Here is a 12,142-nt window from a genome sequence, read left to right as displayed (position 1 = left end):
CCCAGTTATGATGATGGGGCATTCCTGTGGGCCTGTCTGGCAATTTCATATAATGAAAGCTCTTCATTTTCTGCTCACCAGCACTGAGGAAACAATTGATGTAATTTATTTATACATTTACTTCACGCAGCATGATTCATCTGTGCTCAACCAGGTTACCCACAGGAGAACAAGACTCTACAGCTACTAGCAGCTCTGTGAGGCTGAATGCTGGTGTCAGAAGGATTAGGGCTGCAGTCTGAAAGTCGAAGATTTAAATCATCAGTCAGAGACCCCTCAGTCAACTGCGATTCTTCAAGTCGAGTACTTTTTGGTCAGTCAGTGTGCAGTGTACTTCTGGGGGTGTTTCAGTCCCCAGATGTAGCTGCAGGCTGAGCTCCCCTTGCTTTTATGCTGCTCTCCAGCATAGGCTGCTGCAGACCCAGACGCAGGGTGAGTCTGAGTGACATGGCTCTGAAATAAAATTATCATCTGCCTTTTGCTTAGAAGTAGTGAATTTACAGCTCACAATAACTTCATAAGATACAGTCTCTGGCATTTGTTTGATATCTAGTGTCAGGAAAAAGTGCTGCTGCACATGTCCAATCTGTCGTTAGCTTAGTAAGCATGCATTAGCTTGGAGGGCTAACTTGACTTGTTTACTTTACTACTTGAATGTCACCGTCACCCTGGAAGTCCCATTGAACCCCGCTCAAACTCTCAAACTCTTTGTGAAAAAAAAAAAAGGAACGAACATTCAATTATTTGCATTCAACAGCAAAATCTGATTGGACTGACATCATTCTGAGTTGGGTACAGCCCTAATCAGCATGCTAACACACTCGTAACGATAATATTGACATGTCGATGACAATTTAGTGTGGTAATGTTCTAACATTTGCTAATTAGCACTAAACACATCACCTGATAAATAGTTTCGAAGGTATTTGGTCATAAACCAAAGCATTGGACTAATTGATCTCAATAATTAGGCAAATTAAGATGTTGACCTGATAATGGCACTAGATAAAAGGCTATTGGATCATCAAAGCTTTCAATTCACAAAGGTAACGTGAATGTGTGTGCCAATTTTCATAACAATCCATCCAAACGTTGTCAAGAAATTTCACTCAGATCCACAAATGTTAACTTCATGGTGCTAGAGGATAAGGCAGGGCATCAACAAAGTGAGTAGGATTCATTCTCTGGTGACCATGAATCTGGCAGGTACCAGGTAATAGCTGTTGAGATATTTCAGTCTGGACTGACATTGCCATCACTTCAGCTCTGCTGCTAATGTGGCTTTTAACTGTCTGTATTTCTGCTTTTAAACACTCTACCGAAGGGGACATAAAAAGATCCAAATGATACATGAGGAAAAAAATTGAGGGGAATGTCGTGGAGGTGTAAGAAAAGCAGAATACGTTATCTGAAGACAGTTAAACTGACAGAATTTAGATTAATTTCTGGGATCTCATTCTTAAATGGCCCATTAGAGACTTGTAACAGTATGAGGGTGTATCGCAGGATCTCTTAATTTCAGTTTCTCATCTTATTACAGTAAGACTTTCCATTTACTACTTCCAATTTTGTTCATGAATCAAATGACCTGTCTACAAAAAGGCCATGCTTTTTGTAATAACATCATCACAGAAATATAATCCTGGTAAAACAAAGTAAATCACTGACTCTGCACTGCTGCAGTGCAATGAGTCTACCTTCTACAGTTGAGTGCTTTTACATTCACTTTAATGGGTACGGGATATAGAAGCCAAGTGCTTATTCACTCACATAACTTGATATTTACTACCTAAAGAGGAGCAATAAGAACCATTCTCACTACACTTAAAGCTCCCACTGAAAACCATTAACCTGCAACAATCTCATTTCAAGTCTTTGATTACAAAAATTAGCCTACCACTCAGGAGGCGCTCCATGAGGTGAGAGCTTCTAAAAATACTGTGTTTGTGCACTTTGGGGGGCAAGTGTTAGTGTGTTTCATTGAGTGCATATGTAAGTAGTTTTGGGCATGCATTTTGTGATTATGCGCATGAATCTGATTGATCAAATTGATGTCCATTGGAGATCTACACAATAAGTAACATTCTGACAGAGGTACAAATGCATACACATACTATACACAACCTTCATTTTTTTAAAGCTACATTTAGATAAACTCTAATAAATCGGACGAGTAGAGTAGAGTTTATGTGTGTTCTACACCTTGCATAAAGATGGGAATTAAAACCATTTTGGAAATATCATCAACAGGAAAGTGAAAGAAAAACAGAGCTGCCATGACATGTCTTGACATATTTCATCACAAATGCCATCTAATTTCTTTTCTATTGAGGAGAAACTCAATTTTCTTAACAAAGTATTTTGAAATAAGTAGCTTTGTTGTTTTGGCCAATTTTACCATTTGATTCTTAGCCTCACTAAAGTTGTTGAGTTTTTCTTCCCTACTGTCTTCATGTTGTCTTCACTGTCAACAATCTCTGCTGGCATCAGAAACTTCTACCAGTAGAAGCATCAGTAGTTGCAAATGTTACATTTTTGAGGAGGCGTACACAAGCTACAACATAACTCTGTGTACAGACTCTGTAGCTGTAACAAGTTATCGCACTTCAGGCTCATTAGCAAATGTTAGCATGCTAACAAACTTAACAGAGATGGCTAACATAGTAACACCTGTTAAACCCTCAACATGTTAGCATTATTATTGCAAACATGTTGGCATGCACACATTACCATTCAGCTAACACCAAACCAAGTGGTGGGTCGCGGTCCAAAAGTGGGTCCAGGGTCCATTCTCAGTGGACCGCAAGTGACTCACAAAGTGTTAAGTTTGCAAAAAAGACACTTCATTTTCATGTACAGTGAATTTCTGGCACATAGCTTTTATTTTGAAGTGCCATTTTCTGTTGCTACTTGACATAGACAGCAAACTAGCTTAACGACATGGCCAAACACAAGTATGACACTGAATGTATTAAACTGTGTGGACCTTGAACTAATGAAAGAAATCTGGACCCCATGGCTGGACCAGTTGGGAACCACTGCACTAAAGCACTGTGCCTGAAGAACTGCACAGGCCCCTAGGAACACAGCTCAGCCTTGCTTCCAGTTTTTTCCAGTGGCCACTTGCAGTACTGCAGCAAAAAAATAAACTGCAGCCCAAAAAGTATTTTTTCCCATACGCACGATGGTAAAAGACATGTCTGTAAAACTGTTGACAGGACACCTCAAACTGCAAACAATATCAACTATAACTCTTTCTATTATGAGTTTTTGATCCATGGTGGTTTTAAATTTGTGAAAGTTTCCTCGAGCTGACAAAAGCAGTATCAAAATCTGTAATGTCATCACAATGTCAAATTTGAGCTGAGTGGCAACTCATGGGCAGAGCTAGAGGGTGTAATACTACTGTGCATATTTAGTGAGCTGCATACCACAGAAGTAAACCCTGAAGCTATGAACTTTTTTTGGCACCATCTTGTTGTCCAGTATCTAGTTATTGATCTATTAGAGGAACAGTGATGCAAGCATGGCTATAGACTCTAAGTCTTGTTAATAAGCTCTCTGGTATGTTTATGTCTTGTTTGGCAGTCTGCTTGGAACACCCTAAATTGTTTTAGAAATGTAGGATATTTATTAAGCATGGAAGTACTGCATGCTTTTATTTTATGCAAAGATAACTGTGCAGTAAATTGTACCAGTGCATGTTAAACTGTGGAAAGTTGTTTCTGTGCCTAGTCTTTAAATTGTGTAAGTGGATTACAACTCAACATGTGTTGTTGCTGGTTGTTTTTGTGCTTTGAGGATTGTTTCCTGTGTGAACCAATATTTCATGTCATAATAACATCCCCATGAAGACAGAGGGAACTTATAGCAAATAACCAGCTTAGCAAAATAACCAGGGCTGGTTGAACAATCATGAGAAAACAAACATCAATGTCCGTCTCCAGCAGATCATGAGAGAAGCGATAACATCCCATGGAAATGGGGTTCATATCTGTGTTGAAGTACATTTTGTATTGAACTGTATTTTCATTACATTATCATTCAGGGAAATGCTTATTAGTGGCCTGATAATAGCCTCCTCTATCTTATTGTTCTGTCTCTCATTATGGCATTAAATAAACAAATCTAAAATCTAAGTGATATTTGGTTACTTTGCACATTAAAGCATTTTTAAAACACAATGACTGTGTTATCTGGCATCTTCCATTTAGGCTGATTTAATTTAAAACTGTTTATTTCTTATGTTGTCCCTATGATAACCTTTTTTATTTTGACACATGGATCTGAAAACAGGCAAACTGAGAGAGGCAGACATGCAAAACTGAGATGGTAGTGATATGACCTGTCTAAAAGTTAAAACAACATGCCTAGTACAGACTGTGGGTGATGGATACTAAGCTGAAGGTCAATGCACTGAAGCAATAAAATAACCTGAAACCAACTCCATGATTTATAGGACAGGGGTCACAAATCTGTCAGGTCTTTAATATGGAGGGTCTCAGAGATAAACTGCTGACACATGAAAATAACATTCTCATCACATACCAGATGTATAGCTACGTTAGTGCTGAAATTTGATTTAAATTTGGTTTTACGTGTTATTGTGCGGTTAGAAAGACATTCAAACGACACTGCAGTCATAATAATTACTACTTTAGAGAGATTTTTGTCAAAGAACATGTTGTGGCAACTACAATTAGTGCTTGCAATCCAAACACACCTTTCCAGAATTGCAAGTATTTAAGTTGCTTGGGGAAAAACTGTAATGTTTTCCCATGATGAGGGCCAAGTTAACTCTTTAAAAAGAAACTCTTCATATAAATGGAGTGCGTATACAGAGTGTGCATGAACTCCCGCCTCTGCTAAAGCACACTGACAGCTTTACTTATATTTAAACAACTGTCTGACCCAATATCTTTTATTGATTCTCAAAAAGCTATTTGATAGTCTCCCTCAGCTCCTCTCAGTGTCTGAACAGCAGAAAGATCTAAATCACTCTCCACAGTGACACACTAGGGGACAGTCAAAGAGCATGATATGAATGTGCCTTTGTCGTCGTAGCATTTAATAGAATAACTCCTATCCAAAAGATTAAACACGGGTAATTAGAGACGAAGCTCTTTATAATATTCAGCACACAAAACAAGATCATGCTGAGTCATTATGCGCAGAGCCTTAACACCTTTCATAACAACAGCTAAGAATACAATGCTGTGCAAGCTTGTTAGTTGCTCATGTACTTCATGCTAATCAGCAGACAGATTCAAAACACATGTGGATTTCATTCATATTCATGAGTGAGAGAACATGGGGGGGGGGGGGGGGGGGGGGGGGGGGGTATCCCAAATGCATTCATGACACTTTTCTACATGAATATCAATGAGTTTCCAGAGTCACATGCCTGCACGCACACACTACCAGCTTGTTGACTAACATTTTACTTCAGACGCAGCAGACTGTGAGTCCAGCAGTTGTTCAGAAGGAGCACATCACAGACAATCTGACTGTTTTGCCACCTGAGGCTTTAAGACCTAAAGGTTATTTAATTTTGCCAGTGATCCGTATCATTTTACAGCCCCCCCCCCCCCCCCCTCACAAATCCAGACATAGATTAGTCTGACCTCAGTTACCCAGGGTTAACCATAAGCACTCTAATTACCTTATAAACACTGGACCTCCCCTGAACCAACATGGTGAACTGGCCTGGTCTGGCGTTGTCTTGTAATGAACCACACTAATTCACACCGACACACACAAATTCAAGTGAAAGCAACTATAGCATGAGCAAAAACTGGATGAGTACGTGCACCTTCACATGAGAGGCCCGCTTCATGACATCCCAGCATGCTCTTCTCTCTAACAGGGATAACAATTCCGAAACTAAAGGGTATCACACACACACACAACCACATGCAGCTGTGAGACAACACATGCAGTCAGCTCAGTGGAGGCTTATTTGTCTAGCAGTGATATACAATAACATGTCTGCATTCCACTCAAGAGAAGATGTTTGTGGTGAAGTGGTGAGGACACAACTTTCATACCAGCGCTGATTAGCCTGCTCATGCTGAATGGTGTGGGTTAAGAGTGACATAAAAGTCAGGATCAGTTAATAGTTCAACAAATATTTCAATTAATATGCTATAATCAACTCTTCCTTTCCAATCATTGTCATTAATAAATGCCAGCGAGCCTCAATTTGCCATTGTTGACAGAACCATGGTGGTTCCTGACTCTTGTGCAACACCCTCAACAAAGGATCAACTCATTCAGTATGTTTGCACAAAACCATCTGTTAAATCAGTTGTTTCCTCCTCAACAATAACTCAATCTTCTCTTGTCTGGACTACAGATTTTCACTCCAGCCTCCAGTTTATTGATGTAATCTCCTCACTGACATTTCACTGTCTTTTAGCTGTTAATTTCAAATCCAAAACCCTGACACAGGCATAATAACCTGTTCATCTTTTCATGTATTCTGCAGATATACTGCCTACTTAGTATTCTGTATTCTCCACTAGTGGGGTCAATGCTCTGCTCTCTAAACTCTGCACCACAGGCTCACTCGTATATCTCTGCTGTAGACTTGAAGTCCATTTTTCAAGAACTACGGTCATACATCGCTCTACATGTATCACAGCTTATTCTGCTGTCAGAAAAGACTGATAACAGTAAGAGAATCTTTGGATGAAAGAAACTGCTCTGTCTCCCCTTCCTGTAGTCATCATGTATTCCTCATTCCATGACTTTTATGTACAACTACTTAACCACAATAAATAACAAAGAGGACAGGATATTTAATGTTATTGATAACCATATACTTAAGGCAGGTTTAATGCTATCACTTTCATATAAACCCTCTCAGTTATGCTTAGAGACACTTGCAGACAAACACAAGGCATACACAGAGACACACACATAAAAACATCAGACTCCCTCTCTGCTGCTTTAGGGTCACCATAGTGTAATATAAACAGATGAACAAAGGTAGAAGTGATTGTTTGTAAGGCCTCCTGGTTTGGATGTTGTGGAGATTTATGCTTTGTCATTTAGAACTCCAGCATGTCAAACTGTGTCCTGTCTCCGTCAGCACACGGTGGTCGTCATGACAAACAGGAGATAAAGTTAAGCAACACATCAGCATTTCCAGAACCAGACAAAGTACAGTATATTAAGAGGGACAGATACCTCTGCCAGTGCCGTATCCAAAAAACAACCCCTGAGGAAAATGGGTTTATAGGAACACATAAAAAAACAAAGTACAGACAGTATGTCTTCGAAGTGCCTGGATACCTTTGTGTTTTCCAAACCTACATCCTGAAAAAACTCTTGGAAAGGTCATTTATTCTGCTAAAAATACTACACTAAGAAAAGGAAAGAATCAGACATCAGGGATTGTTGCAGACCATAATTCACTCTGTAGTGGTAGACTTTTAGTCATGATTCTTAATGCACTAACATTCCTCTTCCAAACATGCTGCTGTTACCTCAGCTCTGCTGCATAATGTCCCATTATTGTCTGTAATTATAATGTAATCACAGCCGATTGTTTGGAGATGCCATAAAAGGTAAACGGTGTTGGAGAAATATGTTTCTCCACAGGCGGAGGTGTGCCATTACAGACATCAGTTGTAGCACTATAACCCCAAACCACTTAGTGGTGTAACTCAGAGTGAAGACTAAAGGGACATTTCAAAAACTATGGGGTCCAACAACAACTCAGCTGTTTAAGAGTTTCATGCAAGCACTGAAATTTATAAGGAACGGGGCCAATTGGAGCCAGCTGTTACTGACACAATACCTCAACAACACAAATAAAATGTGTTTAATATCTAATGGTATCTGGTGTTGCACTAAGATGACGCCAGATAGAATATCTGGCTGATAAAAGTGCTCATAAATGTTTAACGATGATCATCACTGAGAATATTACACCTATATACCTAACACCACAGTTCACACGCAGTTGTGAGGATTTCCTTGGGAAAAACTTCACTCAGTGTATTTTCAAGTTCCATTTATACATTTCTAGCTAATAAGGGACAGACAGACTCCAAGACAGGCTGCCAGACATACTAATGTAAGAAAACAACAGCCTACAATGACATCAACCCACTGGAATCCATAAAAAGCAAAACTGTGAGCTTAATGAGGCTAAAAGGCTTAATAGAGCGATGTCTCTCCATTGGTTATTTACTTAAAGCAACCTCTTTTATATTACATGTTGTCTGATGGGAGTGTATCTCAATATACAAAACACTCAAAAGTGTGTTAACCACATCATAGTCTTACATAGTCAGACCTATCTCGTGCTGTTCCAGGGCTGCCTGAACCCATCATAATTTTGCACTAAAGCAAAAACCCTGAGTTGTTTGTATTTCTCTAAACCAATCACCATTGTCTTTGGCACTACTAAACTTAGGATGCAGCATCAGTGACCTTGCAAAAATGGTCAGGAGGGAATTTGCTTTGATTCAACATTCGTACATGGGGAGGTGCTGGCATTAAAATGGCTAAATCCTTGCAAAAGAAAAAACACAAAATATTAAAAGACAGTTTAGTGTGGAGGTTGTTATTGTTGTAAGATTATTATAGCCGGCAAAATCCTTTATTTATTTATTTTACTAAAAAGAGAGAGCTTATTTCGTAGCCTAATGTCTACTTTATCCACAAAAGTTTTATTCCATTTTGGTCCTGAAATCCACCCTGAATCCACCCGTCTGCTGGTTTAAGGATAATCCTGATTTTTTTTTAATCAAAGGTATCCCAATTCTACTAAAAAGTTTTGAACACTCATGAAGGTTGGATCCAGATAAAAACCAGGACTGGATTATATGATCTAACCTGATGTCAGAATCCTTTTCTTTTTTAAGAACCTATTTTCAATATTTAATCAAATCTGAAATCCTGATCAGATTACTTCTGAACAACTGGGCCCTAAGTATTAAAAACTAAATGCTGTTGAATAGACAGAAATATAGTATCTCACTGTCAGCCCACAGAAAGAAATCATAATGCACATGTAGGTGATTATGGGGTAAATAAAACACAGAGGCAAACAGAGCAACTGGAAGTGGAAATGACCGTATGATATTAGGAAAAGAAAGCCAGGCCAGACTGGGACACAAAAACACAAAATATAGTATCATATTCTTCTGAAAAATAAAAACAAAGGTAGTTGGCCTTTTACATGACAAATATCCTCTTGGACAAACCCCCCTCTCTTACATTCAAAATGAATTGCTCTCTGCAATGCTGTTTCTATCTGTATCCAGGGTGAGCGCATACATACATCTGCCCAGAGAAATAATGGCGCCCCATTTGATCACTAACATGGTACATTAACATAACCTATTGGTTAATGACTGTTTGAACTCAGTGTTCACAGCCCGTGACAGTCACACAGCTTTGGTACAATACCCTTGGTAAGGCCCCTCATTTAAAACAAACAAGCAGTCTGGTTAGAAAATTGTGCAAACGCATCGCTCAATTTAATGTCACTAATTCAAAACTCAGCTTTTAATTCTTTCCTTTTTGTTTTCATTTTCTCTCTTGTGACAGTTGGGATGGGAAGGCCTGGTAAATGTGCTAAAAACTATGTTGTCAGAGCATGAAGTTACAAAGGTCTGTCACTGTGGTTACTATAGTCTACTATACTTCAACATTTTGTGAAATGAAGCTCAGCGTAAGTTTAATCAGGAAAGCTTTCTTTGTGCTCATCCATTCACAATTCTCTCCATCACACTCCCACTGCTTCCTCTAATCAGCTGACTATGGGTGTTCACTCTTCTAGTGATCCAATCAAACTTTGCCAATCAGGATGCCACTGCAAAAGTTAAAATCTGCTTTCTGTTTTGCGGCTGTCAGCCATCATTTTAGGCAGAATCTTTGCACCCACCCTCCACCCCATTCACTTCCCGCCATCGTATCCAGAGTCCAGGACAAGCTCAACAAAGGCTCATTCCTCTACTCATCCAGATCATCAGCACTTCTCCATCTTCCTCTCATCTCTTCTTCCCACCTTTTCCACCGCCAGCATCTAGACCCTGGGGGGTTCCCTATTCGACTACGGATTCATCACCCTCCTTAAATCATCCACCTCTACGGGGTCTAATCGCCAAAGACTTTCCACATTTTTATTCTTATGTGCACATGTTAATAAATATTCTTTTTATTATAAAAAATGAGTCTCTCCTGATTGAAATATATATATATGTATTCACTTTCTGGCAGAAAGTTTAATGAGAAGATATTTCTCACTCTTACATCTGTACTTTTAATATGATGCTACAACTAGCAGCTGGTTAGCTTAGCTTAGCACGAAGACTCGAAACAGGTGGAAACAACTCGTCTGGCTCTGTCCAATGATAAAATCAGACTAAGAGCACATCTAAAGCTCACTAATGAGCATGTTATTTCTCATTTGTTTAATCTGTACAAAAACCAAAGTGTAAAAACAATCAGCTGCTCCAGCTTCATATTTATCATACCTGTGAGAGTGGTGGCAAATTCATCTGCTTATCTAATAAAACAAATAAGCATGTTTTCCCAAAATTGCAGAACTACTGCTTTAAAACACCAGTATGCCCACAACAGAAAAAAAAATCATATCATGACAAAACAGTCTCACAGTGACTACATGTACCATCTTGGCTTGGGTGTGACTTTACCACAATGAGCCCACACTAACATCAAAACTCGGAAATGGCAAACAAGTGTTCCTGCCTGCCTGACCAACATGCAGTCATAAACATGCAGGGAATACATTAGTTATAATACACAGCAACTGAACAATGGCTACTTTTTGTGTGGCAGAAAAGGGTCACTCTAAATAAGGACCTCTCCCCATATTAGCTCTGCAATCCATCTGCTGTTAGCAGCTACTTTGGCCATGTACAGCGCTCCTGCTGTGCTGGCATCTGCAACATAATCCAACAAAACCGGCAGTTTTTCAATGAGACACACTGCAGCAAAGCACTTCAGCTTCGCTCAGCTTTGGCGGACAGCTGGAGCTAAAATACTACAAGTCAGCTATAACAGAGACAGCCCAGGCCTCTGCCTCTCTTTGCTGCGTTTTCTCAGTGGTGTTCACGGCTCAAACAAATCGGATTTGACTCAGACCACATGTTATAAAATGTGTAGTGTAATCCATAATGAAATCTATCGGCTTTTATGTCACATTTTGAGTTGAAAAACTCTGATTTTCCTTTATATAAACTTTAACTTAAAAGCTGAGGACAAGTGCAGAAGTGTGTGTGATGTCTGATACTGACACTTCAGGAAATTATACCGAGCATGGCTGTCTGTGGCCTGTTACAGTAAACCGTCATCAGCCCTTCCATGTGTTTCTAACTCAAACCAGTCTACTGGACACAAGCCAGATATTACCAATCCCCTTCAAACACTGAGGTTACTGTGAAAGCGTTCAACCTCTACTTCAGGGAAATGTTAAGAGTCTTGAAGGGATTATGAGTAATTTAATTAATTTGTTATTATTAACAGATTTAACAGCTCATTACGTTAACAGAGTGGAAAAAGCTGCTAAAAAATAAGCACTGCAACATGAATAGCCACACTACATGCAGAGGATGCAAAAAATGTGGATGAAAAATAGATTTTAAGGAAGCTGGTCCCTGAAGAACAGGCCTGCTGAAAGGTGAACTAAAATCAACAGCCGTTTATGAGAAATTATTTGCCTTTTAAAAAGAATATCTTTCATCTTGATGTAGAAAAGTAAGGTCCACTCCAACAATACTCATAAAGATTTAGATGTAAAAAGCAGATGTTCTTTTATTCTCAGCTAAGACCTTTCAGTAGCTAGACTTGGTCTACTGTGTCACCACCACATCCTGATGATTTAACAAGAAATACATGAAGTACAATAAAAAAACTTGGAACTTGGAATTAATCAATCTATGATTCATTCAGGCCACATAACAATAGGGCTTCAAGCCGCTATATGGGAGAGAAATCGGTACAGTTCATTTACTGTGGGACTAGACAAGGCTTAACAGCAATCACACTGGGGAGCATCAAATGAAGTGTTATAAGGCTACATGAGGTGACTGGAGTCTTTTTGTGTTCAGACTTGGATGCACAGAATTTGGATATTTACGGCTTCTATAATCTGTTTTTCTCA

At 39.2% G+C, this 12,142-nt stretch overlaps 1 protein-coding gene across 2 annotated transcripts in view; it reads right to left on the bottom strand.

The window, feature by feature from the left end:
* The window catches only part of ccbe1 (collagen and calcium binding EGF domains 1), a 42,416-nt gene that overhangs the window by 14,999 nt on the left and 15,275 nt on the right, over positions 1-12,142 (bottom strand). The gene's annotated exons all lie outside the window — the stretch shown is intronic.

This window comes from Epinephelus lanceolatus, chromosome 19 (assembly GCF_041903045.1).
Source record: "Epinephelus lanceolatus isolate andai-2023 chromosome 19, ASM4190304v1, whole genome shotgun sequence".
NCBI lineage: Eukaryota > Metazoa > Chordata > Actinopteri > Perciformes > Serranidae > Epinephelus > Epinephelus lanceolatus.
The sequence above is the reverse complement of the archived record's forward strand: the minus strand, read 5'-3'. Positions and strand labels throughout refer to the sequence as shown.